This window comes from Panthera tigris, chromosome A2 (genome assembly GCF_018350195.1).
Source record: "Panthera tigris isolate Pti1 chromosome A2, P.tigris_Pti1_mat1.1, whole genome shotgun sequence".
Taxonomy (NCBI): Eukaryota; Metazoa; Chordata; class Mammalia; order Carnivora; family Felidae; genus Panthera; species Panthera tigris.
Genome location: NC_056661.1, coordinates 148,805,075 through 148,829,235, shown reverse-complemented (window position 1 = coordinate 148,829,235; position 24,161 = coordinate 148,805,075). Strand labels below are relative to the sequence as shown.

The 24,161-nt window shown below is 40.8% G+C and overlaps 1 long non-coding RNA gene across 2 annotated transcripts in view; it reads left to right on the top strand.

Moving 5' to 3' along the window:
- Positions 1-13,641, top strand: part of LOC102952768 — a 30,617-nt gene extending 16,976 nt beyond the window's left edge. The window contains exons 3-5 of one of the 2 annotated variants that reach the window (XR_006212846.1): positions 1,113-1,228; positions 5,347-5,425; positions 13,335-13,641. This is a non-coding gene — a long non-coding RNA (uncharacterized LOC102952768). The remainder of the gene's footprint in view (positions 1-1,112; positions 1,229-5,346; positions 5,426-13,334) is intronic. The other variant, XR_001509604.2, reaches the window with a different exon arrangement.
- The last annotated feature ends 10,520 nt before the right edge of the window (positions 13,642-24,161 follow it).

Here is a 24,161-nt window from a genome sequence, read left to right as displayed (position 1 = left end):
CATTCACAGCATTGGCATCAATCTGTTTTAAAGCAGGAAGTGATGAGAGGTGATGATTTATTGAGTGTATTTCTTATATATTTTCAGACATGACTTTTGATTTATAAGACATTTATGGCTTTTTAAAAATCAGTTGTTGACTAGGTGTGGTATAGTTTAGTTACTGCAACTTCAGGAGCTCTACCAGGTTAAGAAAGGGGATTATACTGGTCTGAGCCTGTACCAGTAAACATGTCCATATTACATGGTAGCCAAATGGCTCATGTTTAAGTTCTTGTTCCAATTGCTGCAAGGTACCTCAAGGAACAATATTTGGTAAGTTATGTTTATACACGAGATATAAATGTCTATTTTTGCCACAGTTACTTGTTTATGTTAGCTCGTCATTGTAACCATCCGTGCTGTAAAGTGAGATGTGACTAAGAGATTTGGTATCTTCAGTCCAGCACTGTCTGGTAAGATTCCTACGAGATGAAAGAGTGGAAAAGACACTCTCCACTTCAATCATTCTCAACTATTTTCAGTTCCCTTAAAGCCTTTTGATGATGCTTGTTTATTGTTTTTTTTTTTTTTTTACGTGTGTGTGGAAGATTTCATAAACAGAATAGTATAATGAGCCCCACTTAACTTTAACTGTGAATATTCTACCACTCTTGTTTTATCTATTCCACCCACTCCCCAGCCTGACTATTTAATTATCATTATTTTTAGAGGTTTTAAGGTAAAATTTACATACATTGAAATGCACAGATCTTAATTGAACAGTTTTAATAACTAGTTACACTCGTGTACCTACAATCTTACCAGCATTCCATCTTGTGAGAAAAGTCCTCTGCCCTTCCCAGCTGATCCCCCAAGTCCCCCAAAAGCCACCACTGCTTCTTTTTTTCACTTTAGATGAGTTTCGCCTGTTCTAGAACTTCATGTAAGTGGAAACATTAATTATATACCCTCTGTGTCTGGCTGCTTTTCTCAGCATCAGGTTTGTGAGATTCAGTCATGGTGTTGCAGGTATCAGAACATTACTAATTCATCCTTTCTATTTCTGAGTGGTAATAGACCACAGCTTGCTTACTCATTGTCTTGTTGATGGACCTTTGGGTTGTTTTCAGTTCTTGGCTACTGTGAATTAAACTGCTGTGAACACTCTTTATACAACTCCTTTTGTGAACATATAGTTTCACTTATCTTGGGCAATGACCTGGATCTACAATTGCTGGATCATAAGGTAAGTATATGTTTAACTTTATAAGAAACTACCACGCCCTTTACCACACTTTTACACTCCCACCAGCAGTATGTGTGAGTTCTAATTGTTTTACATCCCCATCAACACTTGGTATTTGTCAGTCTTAAATTTTAGCCATTCTAGTGGGTGTGAAGTAGTACGTCCATTTGGTGTTAATTTGCATTTCTCTAATGGCTAGATATTGAACATGTTTTCATGAGCGCACCCTTTGGCTTAATATGTTTTTCACACGTGGTTCCCTTGCCCAGAACATTTGCTACCACGCTTTTCTGATTAACTACTTACTCCTTATCTAGTCCTTACTTTATTGAAAGAAATCCTTCCTCCCATAAAGTTAGGAGATGAGGAAATAAGCCTAAAAGCTACATAAGAACCAGTTTTGTAGACTCAGCACCAACCACTGTCTTTTCAAAGCGCACTGAAAGCTTAGGGCAGGGGAAACTCCCCTTTCCTCAACCCTCCTCCAATTCCCAACTTAGGAAATACCAACAGCCCAAGTCATAGTTACTCATTCAATTTGATGTTAAGAGGTACAAGAAGCTTGTACGGCTGGGACGTAAGATACCATAAAACCTAAAAGGAAAGTACTATGTGGAAATTTTATTGAAGAACAGTAAGCACCTCAGCTTCAATATTTCCCTTTGAAGAGATAATCCTGTGGCTTTCAAGCCTGTAGAGAAATAGGATGATTACAATTTACAGCATGAGAAATACTATTTCTTTGGAATATGGACTCTAAGTTACCATTGATTAGAAAAGCATGGCATTCTCCTGCTGTGTTCTGTATAGCTTCTTCCTTGACCTGTTCCCAATGTCTTCCAAGGAGATAAGCAAACAATGTTCTCAGGCCTCCCTTAGTCTGACCTCCAGTGACTGACTGGGGGTTGAGGAGAAGCTTGCAAGGATCCTGTGTGGGAAGAGAGTAGGACTGCTATCAGAAGGATTACAGTCTATGCTTTCCAGATCTTGCCACCCTCGGTTGCTGGCCTTTTGGTTTCCTCCCACTGAGAGAAAGATTTAGTCATGTGTTTATAATTGGTTATGCCTCTGAGTAGGTACTTTTGGCACACCATTTTTATCCCCTTGTAACCCAACATTCCTATACGTGCCGATAAGCTTTCTATTGCCAATACCTGCACCCCTTAGGCTGAGAGCTTTCTTTGACCACAGGAGCATTCTGGGTGCCAGGCGGGCAGGAAGTGCCAGCACATTAACATCCATGGGAACAGCCTCAAACTAATGACAGGTGGGGGTTCGGTGGCTAAGTCCTCCAGGTTTTTCATCCCTGGAGTGCAACAATGACCAGGTATGCTCTACACCACCTCCTAGAGGAACACATTTGGAATGAGCCCAAGTTTCCCACAGCTGTAGCATACTCATAGATTCATCTCCTGGCTCACTGCCCCTTCCCCAGCCCAATGTTTCCTGAGATCACCTCCCAAATAAACTTGTAGCCTTGGTCCTAGTCAGGGTCTGTTCTGGAGAAACCCGATCTAGGCTAGCTTTAAATCAAGCAAACGCACTAATAAAATATTAGGATGAAGATATTGGTAGTAAATCTTCTGATGCTTCAGATGGTTCACATCCAGCATTCCTAAGGACCTAGAATTCATTTCCTCTGAGTTTACCTAGCATTATCCCTGAAATATTACTGTTCGAGAATTCTCCTGAGATAAAGATCCAGTTTAAGGAATGATCTCAAAACCATGGAAGTGTGTCTCACATATTTGAGTTCAGATGAATAGTCAGCTAATTGATTTCTCAAAGCAAATTGGTATAATGTGTAATACTGTTTCCCAGCATATTAAGATACTTCTGTGTGTAATAAAAGGTACCCTCAACATATTGATATTTTAGTTTTACTCACTTGAGCATATTTTTGTTTCCAAAAATGGAAAGGAAGTGTAATTTTGCTGAAGAAAGACAGCTGATGCTGGTGTATGTATAGGCATGCGTGTATATGGACCCAGGAGTCCTCAGTATCCCTTGCCCTCCACACCCTCACCTAAAATATTTTGGAAAGTTTGGGTTTATGGATGTGTCATGAGTTAAGTTTGGTAAATATCTCCACATAATATTTTTATAGGTCAAGAATCTGAAGAATATCACAAAATTGAAATAGCATTAGGGTTTCGTGGTTCAGATGCTAGAAATCTTCTGGCACCAAGATAGGTTTTGCCTCATTATCCATTAACATATCTCTTCTTAAATCACAATTCCAAATCCATAAATTCAGGTCTGAGCCTTAGTTTCATTGCCCTCCTCAAAATATTATCTTCCAGATACTTTAGTGTTAATTTCACTGATGCCTTCTAGTGCCACTGGCTTATGTCATGATGCTTTTAGAGAAATTCTTGAAGGCAACATAGGTGCAATGCAAAGCAACCTACTGGTCCAATTACAGGTTATCTAAATCTCCATCTTTTTGCTAATCAATTAACAATGAAAGACCATGCACTTTCCCTGATCATAACACCATTTTTGGCCTCCCTTCCTGCCATGTTTTTTTTTTTTTTTTTTTTTTTTTTCCAGAGGGAACTGGGTCAAGCGTTAATGAACATCTACAGTCATACTTTGTTTTATTGTGCTTCGCAGGTACTGTATTTTTTACAAATTGAAGGTTTGTGGCAACCTTGAGTCAAGCAAGTTTATTGGCACCATTTTCCCCATGTTTGCTCATTTTGGGTCTCTGCCTCACATTTTGATAATTCTTTGCAATATTTTTCAAATGTTTTCATTATTATTATATTTGAATTGCTGCAATCTCATGAGAAAACTTTAGCAGACGAGGAGTTGCTTCTCATGGCTGAGCAAAGGAAATGGTTTCTTGAGATGGAATTTACTCCTGGTGAAGATGCTGCAAAGTTTGTTGAAAGGATTTAGAATATGACATAAACTGAGTTGATAAAGCAGTGGCAGAGTTTCAGAGGATTGACTCCAATTTTGAAAGTTCTACTGTAGGTAAAATGTTATCAAACAGCACCACATGCTACAGAGAAATCATTTGCAAAAAAGGAAATCAATCAATACGGTGTATGTATTGTTGTGTTATTTTAAGAAATTGCCACAGCCACCCCAGTCTCCAGCAACCACCACCCTGATCACTCAGCAACCATCACCATTGAGGCAAGCCCCTCCACCAGCAAAAAGATGGTGGCAACTCACTTAAAACTCAGATGGTGGTTAGCACTTTTTAGCAATAAAGAATTTTTAATTAAGGTATGTACATCGTGCTATTGCACACTTACTAGACTATAGTTTAAACATAACTTTTGTATGTACTAGGAAACCAAAAACTTCATTGGACTCACTTTATTGCAATATTCACTTTATTGTGGTGGTCTGGAATTGAGTCCACGATATCTCTGAGGTATCCTGTATTCTGATTATTCTTTGGTTCTCCCCAGATCTGTTCTGTTTTCCTCTTCTGTGTTCTTTGCCCTGGGAAGCTGACCTCTATGGGCTATGTCACCCTCTAGCAAGTAGGAGGCACCAGCAGGAGGTCAGAATGTGGATGGAGAGAGATGCCAGGGCATTTATTCCCTCCCAAACACTCTGCTTCCCTGAGGTCTATGGCCTTATCACCAAACCGCAGCTACCATGGGGCAGTCCCTCTCTGACTTTAGCTCTCAACCAGGGTCTTGGTAATAGGGTTGTCTCCCCCTGCTGTTCAGGCTGGGGATTGCAAATGATCTCCGCTGTCCTTAGTCTCTTGTTCCTCCCCCGCGGGTTCCTGTAATCCTACCGGTATCTCTATAAATAGTTCCTTAAATAAAAAGCCTCTACACAACAAAACTGAGTGTGCCCTCTGTTTCTTGTTGAGCCCCTGACTGATGTATTCTCCTACCTTCAACTTTTCAGCGGTCCATGACACAGTGACAGATTTAGGGATCACAACCAGATCCCTCTGGGCCTGGAATCAAGTAACCTGTGCACACAGAGACATCACATTTCCCTGTGACTACTTGCAATATTCCGCAGGAAACACGATGTCGGAAATTGAAAAAAAAAAAAAAAAAAAAAGAAGCATGTGTCTGAAGCAACTACGCCATTTGATCTAGAAGCCCATAGGAAAATATTATATTTGCATCTTTCAGGGTCACGAATGGCATTTTCTGGGAGCTGAAACAGAACTTCGGAAAATCTGGAAACTTTGGAAACTACCTACCTATGAAGGTAATGGTATGTACATCAGTTAGCTGTTGCCACAAGAACTCTGTGTAACAAACTTTCCCCCAAACTCAGTAGAATAACAGTCATTTAATCTTACATAGCTGCAGGTCACATGGCCAAACCAAAGTAAAGGAGTGGGAGAAGGATGTCCCTTTCATGGAGAGGAAAGGTGTAAACATTTTTGACAGTGACTTATGCAGTGAGTAAGCTACAGAAAGGTCATTCAAGGGCAGCTACAGTTTGTTCAGTTAGAGAGGTGAAAAAAAATTTCTTTCAGTTTTCCTCTCATTCAGCACAGATGAACTAGTGTGACTTTTTAAAATACCAGGCTAAAATAAAATAAAATAAAATAAAATAAAATAAAATAAAATACCAGGCTAAATGTCTCCATGCCCAGAAATGGTTTCTTGATACAAAGATGACATTGCCCTAGAAATGGAGGCATTTTGAGGTTTTAGATGTTAAGCAAATGTTACAGAGATTCCATTATCTGTTCGTGACTAAACTGTGATTGCCAGACTCTGAGACCTGAATCTAGCCCTGTTCATTTATTTTTCCCCGCAAGATTCAGATTCCAAAAGAATTACTCTCATTATGAATCCTGACTATGGAATATGCCTATTAGTGACTCCACAGTCTGGATATCCAAAATCTGGGATCCAGACCACTTATTCCAAGTGGTACCCCAAACCAGTATTCCTTTATCTGCATAGGGTTTTCTCAACTAGTAACTGATTTGTAGTTTAGCTGAGGTTTATGCAATTTGGAAGGGGTTAAAAGTCAAGATTCCAATAGCTTTCACCAGTTTAGTACGAACTGATTCTTTTTTGCCTGACAAGGGGGAGAGATGTTTCCCTTGCATAGGATTAAAAAGGAACAAGAGCCCTTACTTATCTTGGTCATCTTTGGGAAGGAAAGAAGTGTTTACAATGGTGAGCAGCAAAGACAATAGCTAGAAGGTCAACCAGAAATCTCCATTACGCTCCTAGCAGTGTGTGAATCCAATGAGTGTCCATAGATGATAGACTGATTTCAAAAGAAACATTAGCTTGGGGGGCACCTGGATGGCTCAGTCGGTTAAGCATACAACTTCGGTGCAGGTCATGATCTCATGGTTTGTGAGTTCGAGCCCCACATTGGGGCTTCACTGTGTGCAGAGCCTGTTTGGGATTCTCTCTCTCTCTCTCTCTCTCTCTCTCTCTCTCTCTCTCTCTCTCCCCCTCCCTCTCTCTCTCTCCCCCTCCCTCCCTGACTTGCACTCTCTCTCTCTCTAATAAACAAACAGAAAGAAACATTAGCTTGTGATTCTAGCTCTCAAGTGTCAGTATGGGAATTAAGAGCAGGGTAATGCAAATATGGTTGGCAGTCATGACAGACCCCACTGATCAGATGGTACTGGGACTGGAATTTAAGAACAAATTGGTTTGAATAGCTGAAGAAGAAGGAACATGAACTGGGGGACAAAGAGTGAGTCAAGTTTTGGCATGAATGAACATGAAAGTGTACCGGGTAGTGAAAAGACCATCTTGACCAAAATGGGGAAGTGGTCACAAATTAGATGAGATAGCAATTATAGTACCAGATTATGGGGGTCTTAATAAGCAAAGGAACTTAAAGGGTATTTGGGGGATGTTAGAAGCTGCCAGAATTTCTTGGCAGGGAGATTACTTAGTACAAACATCTCCAGTTGTCACAACAGGCTGGTTTTCATTGTAACTCTTGGCCCGCTTTTGACTTGGAGATAGTAATGATCATGGTGGTTGAAAGAGGAGATGATTCATGGGTATTTTGACTCCTTTACAAATTTGATTTTAGCCTGAATCATAGAAAGAGTCTGCGGCCTTTTCCCATGGTTTTTGTTGGCAGCAGCTGTGTGTTCCCATGAGAACATACATACTTACCTACTCAAACCCTCCTCTTAAATTTATGCTCTGGGCCTCTGTTCACTTGGATGTTTTCATCTTTTCTATAGAACATGTTCACATATAAGCTTAGAGGATAATCCATGTTTCTTCAACAACTGAGGATTCATTTTGAATATTTTCAAATACATAAAACTCCAGGTATAACTCCAAACAAAACATGATGAAAGGAGACATTTGGATAAGCCGTGGTATGATAACATCACACTGAACACCATCTGCTGTGAACACTTCAGCTTTCTGCAGTGACCAGATGAAGGAAATGTGGCTCATTGTGCTTCTTCAGTGGTTAATTCTAGAAAGCTTTTGCTAAACTTTCATCCAAAATAGGAAGAACTTATCTCCCATGTGTTGAAGAATGTTGCCATCCTGGGGGTAACATTGCCCTTTTTATCTCCGGGAAAGAAGTTTCCCTCTTGCTAATGGCAAAGCAGTCAACACTTACCTCCAAACTTCTGCCCTGAACTCTTTACTCATATAGGACATACTAATTTCTTTTTTTCTTTTCTTTTCTTTTTTTTTTTTAATGTTTATTTATTTTTGAGACAGAGACAGAGCATGAACGGGGGAGGGTCAGAGAGAGAGGGAGACACAGAATCTGAACCAGGCTCCAGGCTCTGAGCTGTCAGCACAGAGCCGGACGCGGGCCTCGAACTCACAGACAGTGAGATCATGACCTGAGCCGAAGTCGGACGCTCAACCGACTGAGCCACCCAGGCGCCCCAGGACATACTAATTTCTATGTTGCTTTGTTTCTTTGCCAAGTGCTAATGGCTTGAAATCCAAAATAAATGAAGTTAATTAACAGCAGTTGTATATTTTTGAGAACCTTTGAATTTGGTTATTGTGGACTTTTCTAAGATACTGCTTTCCTTAATTTATACAAAAAGTATTTATTGAGCTAGACCAACTGCTGGTGATTCAGACATGAATAACACTTCCTCTGGAGTGTTTCAGGTAAGATAGATAGGTAAAAATAGGCTGTAATAAAATTTAATTATGCCCTTTAGTTCTGTGGGAATGTAGAAGAAAACATAATTGATTCCACGGTTCCAGGGAGACCATCACAGAGCAGAAGGCATTTGGGCAAGTCTTGAAGGAGAGTCAAGAGTTCCCTAAGTGGAGTGTGAGCATTAAAGTAGAGATCAGAATGAAAAAAAAAGCACATCAAAGTGTGGTGCTAGCTGTTACTTCTTTTCACTCCAGATGAGACAGGAATCCAGGGGGAGACAGGTGTCTGGGAGGCTGTTCTCTAAAGTACAGACTTCTTAGCTCGGACCTGTTACAAGCAGAAATTTCAGGACTGCAGAATCAGGCTGATGAACTCATGAGGGTAGGACTTGTTGGGGAGCCAGATACTTGCAAACACCTTCATGGAAATGAAGCGATGGACTCACGGGCATGTTTTCCAGACTGTCAGGAGGCATGATTTCAGGAGGAGAAGCTAGCTAGCTATGTTCTTCTAGAGGGAAACTAAGGGAAACACCCCAAGGTTTTAGGAAACGCAAGTGGTCCCAGCCTCTTTCCCTAGTCCCAAGAACGTTTCATTCAGTACCATTTTCCTGACTATGCACTTTTCACTTTATTAAAATGTGAGTTCATTCCCTGCATCAGTTTTGTACAGCTGCCATAACAAGTCGCCACAAACCTGAACAACAGAAATTTATCCTCTTTCTGTTCAGTAGGGCCAGAAGTCTGAAATCAAGGGGTGAGCAGGGCTGGTTCCTTCGGGAGAAGCGGAGGGTGACTGTTATGTGCCCGTCCCATCACTTCCTTGCCTCTCATGGGCGCCATGCGTCTCTATGTGTCTCATCCCCTCTCTTGTAAGGATGCCAGGCGTTAGATTTGTGGCCCACCCTAAATCCAGGATGATCTCATCCCAAGATCCCTAACTTAATTATGTCTGCAAAGATCCTGTTTTCAAACAAGGTCACAGTCACAGTTTCCAGGAGTTAGGACTTGGGCATATCTTTTGGGGGCACAATATTCAACCACTGTGCCTGCCCTTTCATTGCCTTTATCTGGTGGCTTAATGCTATGGATGTCTTCTGAGCACTCGTAAATGGGCTGTTTGACCTTGTTCAGAAACTAGCTACTGGGACACAAAGCCTCAGTATGTTAATTCTCTTTGGCCGGGGTAAAACGAAAGTCCAAAGTATACAGCTCCCTGTCTCAAGGGTTTTCTTACTGGAATCTTTGACCAGAGGCTCATCAAAGATGTGAGCTCTATCTGCAAAAGTAGTAAGACAATTTTACTAGAGGAAGGTGGGGCAACTTCAAAAACACCTTTCTTGCTTTTTACATTCCCTGTGGTTGTAGTACACTCAGCCTCTTGTAAAATGGAATAAATCATTTAGAACTCTAACAGTTAAATGGCATGTTGGGTTCCAATTCCTTAATCAGTGGCTATAGAGTTCACCAGAGTCAAGAAACTCAGAGAGGAAATCCAGCTCACTACATTTATCGAAGGTAAAGGGGTTGACCTATTGTTTCCTGCTGAGTCCCAGATCGATTTTGGCAGAGCAACACTTTCAAAATGTGTTCAATAAAGCAAGTTCTGCTTTGATCTTCCCACAAATCTCTTTTTTCTCCCTTTGCTTATAAACGTATTCTCTAGAATCTGAGAATTTAGGATGATTTCCCCAAGAAACCTCATTTCTGGAGCGAAATGAAATGCTGGGCATTGTAAACAAAGCACACCCAACCTTTGGTCAAGTCTAATTTAAAGTGAGAGCAGTCAGCCTGGTTGTCTTACCCCATGGCCACACCCAAGCAGCTGAACATGGTTGGAGACAGACTCAACCACGCTGACTGCACTCACTTCAAAGTCATGATCACTAAGGCCAGTTGCTTCTTGGCCATCCTTCTCTATTTCTCTCCACTATTCCCAATCCTGAACGACTATTTCATACCTCTTCTCTCTCCCCAACCCTTCAACAATTCCTCCTCCACCCTCAAATGTTAGCTGACTTCCTTGCTTCTATGAAAAATACTGCAATTCAGAAGAGCATTTCCACACACTCCACCACCTCCACAGCTACCCTCTGCCTTCCCTCTGTCACTACTGATACATATCTGTGCTCCTAAGGCAGTTCTGTCTAGCTGTGTACAGACCCCCTTCCCTCTTGTGTACCAAGAATATCACTTCTGTGACTTTTCCTCTCTTTCCTGCATTATCAGTTTTTCCCTTTTGCCTGGATTACTCTTATCAACACACAAACATGCTGCAACACTTCCCATCTTAAACATACATGTGTGTGTGTGTGTGTGCGCGCGCGCACACACACACACACACACACACACACACACACACACACCTCTTTTGACCCCCACATCTCCTTCCAGCTAGCATACAATTTCTCTACAACAAAACTATTTGAAAAAGTTGTCTCTACAGACTGTCTCTGATTTCTTTTTTCTGTTGAACTCACTCCCTGTCTTGAACCACTGCTCCTTGGATCTTCTCAAGGTCACCAGTGACCTCCAAATTGCTAAATCCAATGGTCAATCATCAATCCTCACCTTACTTGAACCTTCTGCAGCATTTGGTAGCTAATCTCTTCCAACCTTTAGGAGCACTTTCTGAACTTGGCTTCTAGGACTCCATTCTCTCTTTTTCATTGGCCTCTCCTCAGTCTCCTTTGCTGGTTCCTTCTTATTACCTTGATCTCTAAATGATGGAATGCTTATAGAGCTTTGGTGACCAGACATCTTCTCTCTCTAACCTCACTCACTCTGGGGGTGACGCTGGACCATCTCATGACTGGAACCCCCACCTATGTTCTTCAAGACCTGTGCACACAGAGCACTGCTTACTTGGATCCTCACTTCTGATGTTCTATCAAGGGGGCTTTTATTGGCCCAGGCAGTACTGGACTCTCCTATGGAGAAACCTGGAAGTCCTAGAGAGTAAATGTCCCCAAGAGCAAGCCCTCAACCAAAGATGGATGGCAATTTGGTGGGTAATAAACCTAGCTTTCTGATCTCTCAGGATGCCTTTGAGGCCTATTCTACACTCTTTCCTAGAATTCCACAATGGGAATAGAGTTAAGTTGCTGAAAGGGATAACTTACTTCATAGTGTACCTTTTACTTCCTTCCTCTTTTGCTTTCACTTCTCTGCTGGTAATTCCTGGACCTTCCTCCCAAACAAACTGCTTGCACTCAAATTCTTGTCAGGGTCTGCTTCTAGGGGAACCCAAACTAAGACAAATGCTCCTTCTATGCCAATGACTCCCATATTTATATCTCTCATCTAAACATCCCCAAATTCCAGAATCATATATCCAATGGCCCTCCCCCACAGCTCTGAATGGATATCTAGTCTCCATCTCAAACTTAACGTGTCCACAAGTGAGCTCCTGATTTTCTCTCCAAACTGCACTTCTCAAGTTGAAGCCATTTTTTACTCTTTCACACTTATGTATCACCCAACCAAATCTGTTGGGTTTACCTTCAACATATCTGCAAAAACCTACCTCTTCTCATCTACCCCTTGGGCCCTCACTCAAGCTGCCTTCCCTAGATTATTGAGATAATTTCCCAACTGCTCTCTTTCTCTCTCTTCATCTCTTGCTCCATTAAAGTCTATTTTCCCGGGCCACCTGGGTGGCTCAGTCAGTTGAGCGTCTGACCTCAACTCAGGTCATGATCTCACACTCATGGGTTTGAGCCCCGCGTTGGGCTTTGTGCTGACAGCTCAGAGCCTGGAGTCTGCTTCGGAATCTGTGTCTCCCTCTCTCTCTGCCCCTCCCCCACTCATGCTCTGTTTCTCTCTCTCTCAAAAAATAAACATAATAATAAAAAATTTTTTTTAAAAAGTCTATTCTCCTCACAGCAGTCACAAGGATCCTTCTAAACCATAATCACGTTATGTTACTCCTCTGCTCAAAACTTGTCAATGACTTCATCTCAGAGCCAGAACCCAAGTCCACAGTATGGCACATAAAGTCCCATATTGTCTGCTGCCTGTCTTAACCTCTGATCTTACCTCCCACCACTTTCCCACTCATTCTTTCTGTTGTGGGATCATTAGCAATACTTTCCTCTTAACACACTAAGCATGCTACTTCCTAGGACCTTTGCACTTTTCCCTGCAACCCAGAAAATTCTTATTCCAAATATCTACATGGTTTGCCTATTCATTCGTTCAAGTTCTTACTGAAATGTCATCTTACTTAGAAGGGACTTTCGTTGTTAGGTACGAGCCTACATGTTCTCCTATCATTCTCTTGTCCAACCCTTTGTTCCTCCAGCCTAGGAATGCTAGTGGCTTCCAGCCATTGTTGATTTCCAGGTTTCTTTAATGTGAATTATTTGGCCTCCCAGGTATTCCAATACCCATGCAATCAATTCTTCCCAATAAATTCCTCTCTTTTGATTCTCCAGGCCTATTTCTGTTAGTCACTGAATCTGACTGACAACTTGTATCAGTTTCAGTCCCAGAAGGAAACGTGTAATTAGAGGAAAGTTTAATAAAAGGAACTGTTTACACAGGTGTTGGTTTGGTTTTGGAGAAATAGCGAGGATGGTACAGTAACTCTGGGCCAGGAACGGCTTGGAGCCATTACTTACCAACTCCCAGGCCCAAGGGGGCAAGGCAGGGATTCTCAACCTCAGCACTAGCAACATTTGGGGCTAGATAATTTTATGTGGTTGGGGGAGGGCTGTTCTGCACATTTTAAAGATGTATAACAGCGTCCCTGTCTTCTGCCCACTAGATGCCAGTAGCATTCCCCCCATCGGGACAATGAAGATGATCTCCACACATCACTAAATGTCCCCTAGGGGAAAGAAGTGCCCGAGGTTGAAACGTACCAGGCAAGGGCAGCTTACTAGAACCCTAAGAGAGACAGGTGTGTGAGATGGACATCCCACTCGCAAAAGCTTCAGTAGAAAGATATAGCCGAAACATGGTAATGTGATAGGAAAGGAGCCAGAAGAAGAAATATCCAAAATCAACTCTTTTCTTTTTCTGTAATCCTTTGCCAGCGCTCCAACCAGCCAAACCAACCTGGATGCCGAAGTACAAAAGAGTATATTGTGTAGTCTATACATATCACCCTCTGATGACAGATAATGGAGTGGAGAAAGGTCGGGAACAGATCTAGAGAAGAAGACAGAAGGTGTATGGTGACACTCCTGTATCCTCGTAAACACCCCTGCATCCTGCCCTTTGTTGCTTTCCATAACACTTACCACCATTTGACATGCTATATATTTCCTTATTTGTCCACTGCCTTGTGTTCAGTGCCTGGTGCATTGTAGATGTTCAGTAAATGTTTGCCAAATGAATGAATCAATGAATGCATGATGGAATCCAACATGAGAAATTAAGTTCTGGATAGGTTTTACTCTGGAAACAAAGTATAAATCAGAGGGCAAAAGGGAAATATTTAGTTTCAGAATAATACTACATAACAAGTTTATTAGTCACTCTTCCAAAGAAACAGAAGCAACAACATGTATGTGTATAAAGAGAGATTTCCTTTGAAGAGTTGGCTTACACGATTGTGGAGGCTTGGCAAATCAAATATCTGATGGAGTAGACCATCAGGCTGGAGACTCAGGGAAGTGGTACAGTTTGAGTCCTTCTTGCAAGGGGGAGGTCAGTCTTTTCCCAGAAGGCCTTCAACTGATTGGATGAGGCCCACCCACTTTGTGAAGGGTAATATGCTTTACTCAAAGTCCACCAATTTAAATGTTAATCATATCCAAAAAACAGTTTCATAGAAACCTCCAGAATAATGTTTGACCAAATATTTGGGCACTGTGGCCCAGTTGAGTTGATACATAAAATGAACCGTCACAGCAAGATTATAGCGTATTAAATTATATTTGTAGCATATAAATTATATTAAGGATTTATAGTCTGAAGAAAGTAGGCTGGGATCTTCAATCCTAACCTTTTACTTTTTCAAAAGGTAAAAAAAGAATAAAGTGAACTGCTACTGTTAACTTATGTATAATTATGTACTAATTATGAAGACAGGTGTATCTTAACTAATCCTGTTCTACATTTTTATCATTTATTTGATAAAAGTCTTCTAGGCCAAATATATTGAATGATGAAATCGGAGTCCAAAAGCAATTTGTCTAAATGGTATGATAAATACAAGAAAATGAGGTTTAGTAAGGATTCAAATAAGATCCTTAAGGTAGAATATATAGAATTTAACATTGACTATGAAGTGTGATTTAAAGTAACATATAATCACAAATATATGGAAATTAAACAACACCCTCATAAACAACCAATGGCTCAAATAAGAAATTGCAACAGGGGTGTCTGGGTGGCTCAGTTAAGTGGCCACCTCTTGGTTTCAGCTGAGGTCATGATCTCGTGGTTCATGAGTTCAAGCCCCATGTCAGGCTCTGCATTGACAGTGTAGAGCCTGCTTGGGGTTCTCTTTCTCCCGCTCTCGCTGTCTCCTGTCTCTGTCTCTCTCCTCTCTCTGTCTCTGTCTCTCTGCCTCTCTGTCTCTCTCCTCTCTCTCAAAATAAATAAACAAACAAACTTAAAAAAAGAAATTGCAATGGAAATTAATAAATACTTTGAAAGTGAAGACATAACATACTAAAACCCATGGGAGGCGGTGACAGCAATGCTCAGAGGGAAGTTTATAGCTGAACACATTAAGAAGGAAGAAAGATCTCAAACCAATGACCCAACTTTGTACCTTGGAAAAAGACAAGCAAAGTTAACCCAAAGCTAGCAAAAGGAAGGGACGAATGAAGATTAGAGCAGAAACAAATGAAATAGATGATATAAAAACAATAAAGAGGACCAATTAAACCACATGTTGTTTCTCTGAAAAGATCAACAAAACTGAAAAACCTTTAGCATATATGGCAAAGAAGAAAAGGAGGAGACACAAATAACTAAAATCAGAAATGAAAGTGGAGACATTACTACTGATTTTACAGAAATAGAAAGGATGATGAGGGACTACTTTAAAACACGTGAGGGTATGCCAGTCAGAGTGGCCAAAATAAACAAATCAGGAGACTATAGATGCTGGAGAGGATGTGGAGAAATGGGAACCCACTTGCACTGTTGGTGGGAATGCAAACTGGTGCAACCGCTCTGGAAAACAGTGTGGAGGTTCCTCAAAAAATTAAAAATAGATCTACCCTATGACCCAGAAATAGCACTGCTAGGAATTTACCCAAGGGATACAGGAGTGCTGATACATAGGGGCACTTGTACCCCAATGTTTATAGCAGCGCTCTCAACAATAGCCAAATTATGGAAAGAGCCTAAATGTCCATCAACTGATGAATGGATAAAGAAATTGTGGTTTATATACACAATGGAGTACTACGTGGCAATGAGAAAGAATGAAATATGGCCCTTTGTAGCAACATGGATGGAACTGGAGAGTGTTAAGCTAAGTGAGATAAGCCATACAGAGAAAGACAGATACCATATGGTTTCACTCATGTGGATCCTGAGAAACTTAACAGAAAACCATGGGGGAGGGGAAGGAAAAAAAAAAAAGAGGTTAGAGTGGAAGAGAGCCAAAGCATAAGAGACTGTTAAAAACTGAGAACAAACTGAGGGTTGATGGGGGGGGTGGGAGGGAGGGGCGGGTGGGTGATGGGTATTGAGGAGGGCACCTTTTGGGATGAGCACTGGGTGTTGTATGGAAACCAATTTGACAATAAATTTCATGAAAAAAAAACATTAATTAAAAAAATAAAATAAAACACGTGAGGGTATAGAGACATTGGAACTCCTTACAATACTGGTGGGAACGTAAAATGGTGCAGCCACTATGGAGAACAGTTTGGCGGGTACTCAAAAAATCGAACTGAGAATTACCATATGCACTGGCAATTTCACTTTTAGGTATACACTCAAGAGAATGGAAAATCAATATTCAAACAAATACATGTGCTGGATGTTTATAGCAGCACTATTCACAATAGTTAAAAGGTGGACATAATCCAAATATCCATCAGTGGATGAATCGATAAACAAAGGTGGTATACATATATAATGGAATATTATTCAACCATAAAAAGGAATGGAGTGCTGATATATGCTACAGCATGAATGTACCTCACAAACATTATGTTAAGTGAAAGAAGTCGGACAAAAAAGGCTACATACTGAATGATTCCATTTATTTGAAATGTCCAGAATAAGCAGATCGATAGAAACAAGACAGGTTGGTCATTGTCAGGGCAGTGCTGAGAGAGAGGAGAATGGGGAGTTTAATTAGCTGTTTAATGGTCACAGAACTTCTGGGGTAATGAAAATGTGTTGGAACTACATGGAGGTAGGTGAGGGTTGTATAAAATTGTGAATGTACTAAATGCCACTGAATGGTTCACCTTAACATGGTGAATTTAATGTTATGTGAATTTCCCCTCAATCTGAAGTAGAGTATAAAATGCACAGGAACTTAAGAGATATCCCGATTTTATATAGACTTTTTTTCTGGTAAAAGTAAAAGTAATAGAAAGTGTTGTGCTATTCAATTATTTAGTACCAATTAGAGTATTTAAAATGATTTGGAAGAGGAAAGCATATGCTCATTAATACAAAATACACATACGACTACTAGACAGTAATAAGAAATCATAAGTTCTGGAGACGTAATGTATTCCCCTAATAATTTTTTTTTTACTCTAAAGTATTGAGAAGTTAACAGAGAGTCTACCTCTGGTCAGTTACAAGGCTTGTGGGTTTCCTTTTAAGAAAACTACAGTTTATATGTTTGTTGTGGTGTGTTTTGTTGCTATTTATACTCGGCCGCTAGAGGGGTGTCCATGATTTGATGTTTTAGGCCTCATTCTGACACCTGTATACCAGCACACTGGGTTTATTATTTTTTTCACTTAGTTATTTAACAAGAATTTTTATATTCCTTACGAACGGGCCAGACATAGTTCTACATGCTTTAAACAAATATTGAGTTATTCAATTCTCCTACCAACCTGATGATGTGGCCTCTATTCTTATCCCCATTTTACTGATGAAAACCCTGAGGCACAGATTGGTGAGACAAATTGCTCAAGTTCACACAGCCAGTTATTGGAGGCGCCAGGATCCAAGCCCAGACTCATGCTCTTCATGGTCTTACTCACATTGCTGCCTTTGTGAAAAAGGGAGTATGTTTTGGATACCACTGTTGTGTAGAGAAGAGGGATGGAAGGGCAATGCCCCAGGTCGTGATAAATGTAGTATTCACAAAAAGGAAGCCACTTCACTCTAGATTCATTTCATTTTTGGTAGAGTTTCTAGACTGGAAGATGGAGTGAATACAGCATAAATTGTCTACGTGGGCAAGGCATTTGGCAAGTCCCCTCATAATTTATTTTAGAAAGGGTGTAATAATGGGAACTGGATTCTAGATCAATTAGGTGAATTCATGTCCAGTTGAATGACCATACCCAAAGAGGGGCACTTACTGAATTTCCTTTCACTCTGTTAAGAGGCCTCTTGTGGCAGGCCCCAGAGCTTTGGGCTGCCTTTTTTTGGGGGCTGCTGCTCCTTTTAAAATTTTTAATAAATTTCAGTAAAGGATATCATTAAAACTCAATCTATTTTAAAGAAGATTGGTATCTGGTTCTTATGGGATAGGGCTGGGACAGGATAGTTAATGTGCTAGAAGCTAGAATAGAGAAAATGAACCTAACAAGATGGAATTTAACAGACATGAGAAGTCCTTTATTCAGATCTATAAAAACAAACAACTGTCCAAGACCTGGGTGGGGTTGAGATGGCTTAATGGCACCACATGGGGAAAAAGAAAAGACTCCAGTTTCTGTTGGCTGGAAGCTAAATATGAGTCAACAGCAAGTTGTTGCTGCTTAACAAAACAAAATAAAATAAAACCCTAAAGAAATCTTAACCTGGAAAAACAGAATTTTAGTATCTAGGGCGAGGTGTGGGAACCCTTTTGTTCCTCCTTTGCTGGTCAGCCCTTACCTGGAGAACTGAGTGGTCTTCCAGGTATTGTGTCATTGAGAGACAACATCAATCCATAGAGGTCCAGAAGAAGTGGCTGGGAAGAGGCAACTCTGAAACCATCTCCTATGGAAAATGTCTGCAGGAATGGGGAATATAATTGATGAAGGATGTAATATGTTTTCAGTTACCTGGGTGGGGGGCAGGGGTTCAAGGAGATAAGAGATGACTTACTCTGTGCTGCTCCCTGACATAGAAAAGTGACAGAAAGGGAACTTAATATTGTGTCAACTCTGTGCCAGGAAATGATAACCATTTTACGTGTGTTGTTGCACTACGTCCCCGCACAAACTCTCTGAGATAGCCACTGATGCATGTCTAGCACCTTAGGAGTGTTCTAATAACTCTCTTCCCTTTGAAGATCCAGCGAGGGGAAAGCATAAGCTTGTTCATATAAATACAGTGTGCTGACACTGGGCTCCAATATTCACCTTGAAGACTAGGCAATCAACTTTAGAGGAAAAAGGTCCTTTGCTCATAGGGTCCAACACAGTGTTCACCACTCACTTCCTGTACTCAGACCAGGACAAGACTGGAGGAGGGCAGTGGAAAGGGGGATTTACTGAAAGCTGTCAAACCTAGAAATGGCACCTGCCTCCTTCCACCTCAGCTACTGCTGGCTGGTAGGCAGGACAAGAACTCTAGAGCTCTGCCTGTTCTCTAGGTCACTGCTATGGAACAGTATGGTATAGCCACCCCCAGTCACTGCTCTGCATCAGCAAGTCCCTGCCCACTGGCTCCTTAGCAGAGCCTTACTCCCACTTACTCTATCTTTGGGTTATTTTTCAAACAACAACTTGAACATACTGTCCAAGAAATTATTTGAAAAATACTAAGGAAAGCATTAGCATTACAATCAATCACTCCTATTCCTCCCTATGAAATATAAATCCCGCTCCCTGGTACCCAGGACTCTCCAGATACAAATGGAATGTGTTTTTCAATCTTTGTCCTATTACATCTCTACATAGGTTCTCTGTTTCATCTAAATTGAAGTTCTCGTCCCTAGTATCACTCTGCCAGGCCTCTCCCTGTTGTTTCCTGCACTTGGAAGGACTTCTTTCTCTACACCTTTGAAAATCATACTCAGTAGTTCAAATTCCTTTTAAATATCATCTCCTTTTTGACCCTGCAACCACTGACCCATAGATGAAATGTCTCCTTCATTGAGCTCCATAGTACATAACTAAAACTTTTGTATGGCACCTATGTTGCTACTTGCCAGTCTCTGAGACCAGTTTACATATTATGACATGGACAGCTTATTCATTTTGTTCCCTCTGTTTATAAAAATGGAATGTCTAGTGGTTTCACGTTGCATAATAGCTCATTGTAACCCATTTCCTAAATGGGAAAAACAACTCAGAAAACTAAAAGGCAGCAACACCATTTTGTACTTCGACACTTGTGCAACTGGATATTTAAACCATCTATGATTGATAGGGTACAATGAGGAAACAGCTCTATTTTTCTTCTGCCTCTGCCTTGAAATACTCTGCTGGTTCTCCCTTCCCTCTCTCTCCCTTGGTGATATCATGGGCAGAACCAAAGTCTCTCCATTCACTTTCCATTTGCTCTTGAGTACTGAAACAGCTTGGCTTTTCAAGTATTAGAAGGTATTATCCAGTCAAAAACTTCAAACTGTCATCCAGGTCAGAGTGTTTCCCTTCCCTTAGCTCAGAACTGATTTTTGGTTTGAGGACTTACCAGTGCGAAAAAAGATATGTGGCCTATTCTTTTGCTTCCCTTTCTTTTTGCTTTCTCTTCCCCCAGCTTGCCTGGTAAGCATACCTGGAGCCACTCCTAATACACTGCCAGAATGCCTCTTAAATAAGGCTTGGAAAAAATGATAATTATAATAAATGAGGTAGAGATGCTGGAGGTTCCTTGGCTGAGGAAGGGGTGAAAGGCTCAGAAAGGTGGGCATGTTAGAACTGACTTACTGTGCCAACACCAGAGAACTATCAGATGCCGGTGGTTCTCAGCAAAACCCAGAGAACACTCTTCACTAAAGTAGAAAGAAATGCTTCAAAAGGGAGACACCAACACCTTGACAAACTCAGTGTTGTTTGTTTCTGCAGGCCAAAGCTGACAGAAGATCTTCCGGGAAAGTGGTCTCCCTGGATTTAATGGGGATAATAGGATTCTGGAATAGCAGAAGCCAGCTGATAACACAAAAGTGGCAGAGTGAAGGTGGGGTTGGTGGAATTAATTGGCTGTGTTAATTGCCACAATAAGCCAGGTAGATGCAATGATCCTAATGGGAAACAGTGACAACCAAGAGGACTTGACCCTTAGAAATTGTGGCAAAGCCAGGTCACCTAGGAGTGAGATATATGGGCAAGCAATGAAGGCATTGCTTGATTTATATATGCAAGAAAACCTCCTCTTGAGTCAGTCGTTACCACAGTGGAAAATCATGGTCTCCTGTCTAGTTTCAAGAGTTTAGGCAGTTTTCAGTCTCAGAATCCATTGATTGAAGGGCCATGCCCCCTTGAGGAAGGACTTTGAAGCACCATAGCAAGTAGTTACAGTGGCTATTAACAATCCTTCCCGAAAGGAGTCTATAGACTTTAACCAGATTCATCATATACAGGGGAAAGTGAATATTCGGGTATTTTGAGGGCCATGGATAGGCTGACATGGACACCAAGGGACCCAAAATAGCATCAAAATCCTTATTAGAGAGGGATGTTTAGAGGCCAGGTAATAGATGTCATCCTAGCCCAAGTCAGAGGGCTGTGGTATTCTTAGCAGCTGGAAGAACTCTCATGTTGGTTCTCTGTGGAGTTAAGTCTTCATCGTAGGAAAGGCTAAGTGGAAATTCCTAAAAATCCTCCCTGATCCCTATCCTTAGGCAAAAATAGTAAGTTGATGCCAACAGAGAATCCTGCAGCAATTGAGGTCACCCTCAGCCACTCAAAGGATACAGGAGTGATGCTCTTCACGGTAACCCATTCAATTCACAGTCTGGTCCTTGCTGAAAGTATATAGATCGTGGATGGATGGACTTTGGTTATCTGGACATTCTGGTCACTGTTCTATTACCCTGATGACACCATGCCAGTTGGGCCTGGTATCAGAAAGTGGGCTAGAACTTTGAATGTGTAAGTAAGAGATAATAGGAGATGATTCAAGAAACTGACACATCTGTGGAATTTTTAGAGACACGGTGGTCTAGACCACGGGTTGACAAGCTATGGCCTATGGGTCAGATCTGGTCCACTGCCTATTTTTATATGGCCTGCAAACTGAGAATGGTTTTACATTTTTAAATGGTTGGGGGGAAAAAATCAGAAGGAGAATAGTATTTTGTGACATGTGAAAAATACTTGAAATTAAAGATTAGCGTCTGTGAATGACATTTTATTGCCACACAGCCACACTCATTCATTTATGTGCAGCCACATTCAAGCTTCAACAGTAGAGCTGAAAAGTTGCAACAGAGACTATATGTGGAACTCTATTCACTTCATACTGATTCTCAGGGGAGCATAACTCAATCAACACAGTATTATGGGTGCTAAGCATATTGTTGTACCATGATATTTTATTTCATTTCATTTCATTTCATTTCATTTCATTTCATTTCATTTCATTTCATTTCACCAATGCATATCCTTCATGTCAAAGCAAGAAAAGGGGACTTCAAATGCCGCACTTTTTCATCACTGCAGTGTGATTTCCTTTTTATTAGATTATACTCATTATGTAATGACACTATAATTGTGCTAAAACAACCTTACCAGATTAAGCGGCCATCACAATATTTCCAACTCACAGAAAAGCGATAGTCAGAAATATTAAGAAATTTAAAATGGAATATCTCAATATAGCAGAATTTCTTCGCAAAAATTAAACATGTAAATGAGGCCACAGCTAACGTTTTCAAGTGGCTCATTTGGTAGCAAACAAGAAAAGCCATTGACCATTAGTAAGTTCATTAAAACATGTTTGACTGCAGAAGCTGAAAAAAATGTGTCCAGAGAAAAGAAACTTGTTTAAGGTAACCAGTCTTTTGGTAAGAACAGCTGGTCCAAGTGCTGAAGACATTGGGAATAACATCAACAGTTAGTTAAAACAAAGAAACAAACAAAACATAAAAAAACAAGGCTAATGGCTGAGTATCTTTCCTTGTATCTTGATGAGTTGACAGGTGTCCCAGATAATGCTCAGTTATTGCTGTTTACTTGATGTGTCAATGTCAAGTTTGAAATGGCTGAAGAATTGGCTCCTACAAATGGTGTGTAAAGAACAGTGACAAGTTGAGAAGCTCTATAATGCAGTACAAACCGAGGTAGAATCCCCTAAACGGTATTACAACCGCTGGTGGTAAAAACTTCCGTGGAACAGAAAAAGGCTTAATTGGACAAATTTACAAAGCTTGTAAAACAATAAGATGTTAACGCCTGTGATTATTTACTGTATTATTCATCAGTATATCCTTTGCAGAAAATTTTTGAATCTTTGTGTTGTGGAACCAATAGTGTAAAAAATGAACTTTATTCACTCTTACGGACTTAAGCATCTTCAATTCTATGAATTTTTGTCAGAAATAGAAGCAGGGAGCCTGGGTGGCTCAGTCGACTGAGTGTCTGACTTCAGCACAGGTCATGATCTTGTGGCTCGTGGCTTGTGGTTTGTGGGTTTGAGCTCCCGTGTTGGGCTCTGCACTGCCAGTGCAGAGCCTGCTTGGGATTCTCTCTCCATCTCTCTCTCTCTCTGCCCCTCCATTTGCACTAGCTTGCTATCTCTCAATAAATAACTAAACTAAAAAAAAAAAAAAACAAGAAAAAGAAATAGAGGCAAAATATCCTGACTTGGTGTCTTAGTAGTTGTAAAATTTAATTGTGATTCTTTGTTTTTAGCTCAAGACTGAAATTGAGGTTTTCTTTCTGAACAAGAGCCACCTTCAACCACTATTATTTAAGGCTCAATGAACTTCAGAAAGTTTTTGCTAATTTTTAGATGTGATGTGGTATTAAGGATTCTTATCTTTTAAAGATATCTACTGATATATTTATAGATGAGAGGGCATGATGTTGGGATTTGCTTCAAAATAATCAGGGGCAGGAGTGGAAAGCAAGGGGGTACAGATGAAATAATATTGGTCATAAAATGATGAAGGCTGAGTAAACTGTACATTACAGTCAGTATACTATTCTCTCTAATTTTGTATATGTTTGAAATTTTCCATAGTAAGAAGTTACAAAAAAATAATGTCTGTTATCACAACTGACAAGGAAGCTACATGATAGATAAGTTGGCCTATAAAGCTGTCTTAAGAATCAAGAGGTAACCAGGGCTGCCTGGGTGGCTCAGTCGGTTAAGCATCTGACTCTTGATTTTGGCTCAGGTCATGACCTCACAGTTCATGATTTGAGCCCCGGGCTCTGCACTGACAGCACAGAGCCTGCTTGGGATTCTCTCTGTGCCCCTCCCCTGTTCTCTCTCTCTCTCTCTCTCAAAATAAATAAATAAACTTCAAAAAAGAATCACGAGGTAACCAGAGTATTCATCAAAGTGTTCAAAGGACCGGACAGCAGTCGGTCCTTCAGGCCCTGGATGTTTGGGGAACCACTGCCAGCTTCAGCCCTAGAATTAATGGGCCCCAGGGAGAATCCGAAGGTCAGCAAGAATGAGTCAAGCATATGATTTGGTTGAGCTCTCAGTTGGAAGAAATGTAGAATCCACTCGGTAAGGAATGGAAAAAATGTCTAGAAATCCTCTGCCCATTGGGGAGTGGAGAAGGGAAACCCTCTGGCTCAGCCAAAGACTCAGCTGACTGAGGATAGTATGCACAAAAGATAGATAACCCAGTGGGTAGATATGCAGGGTTT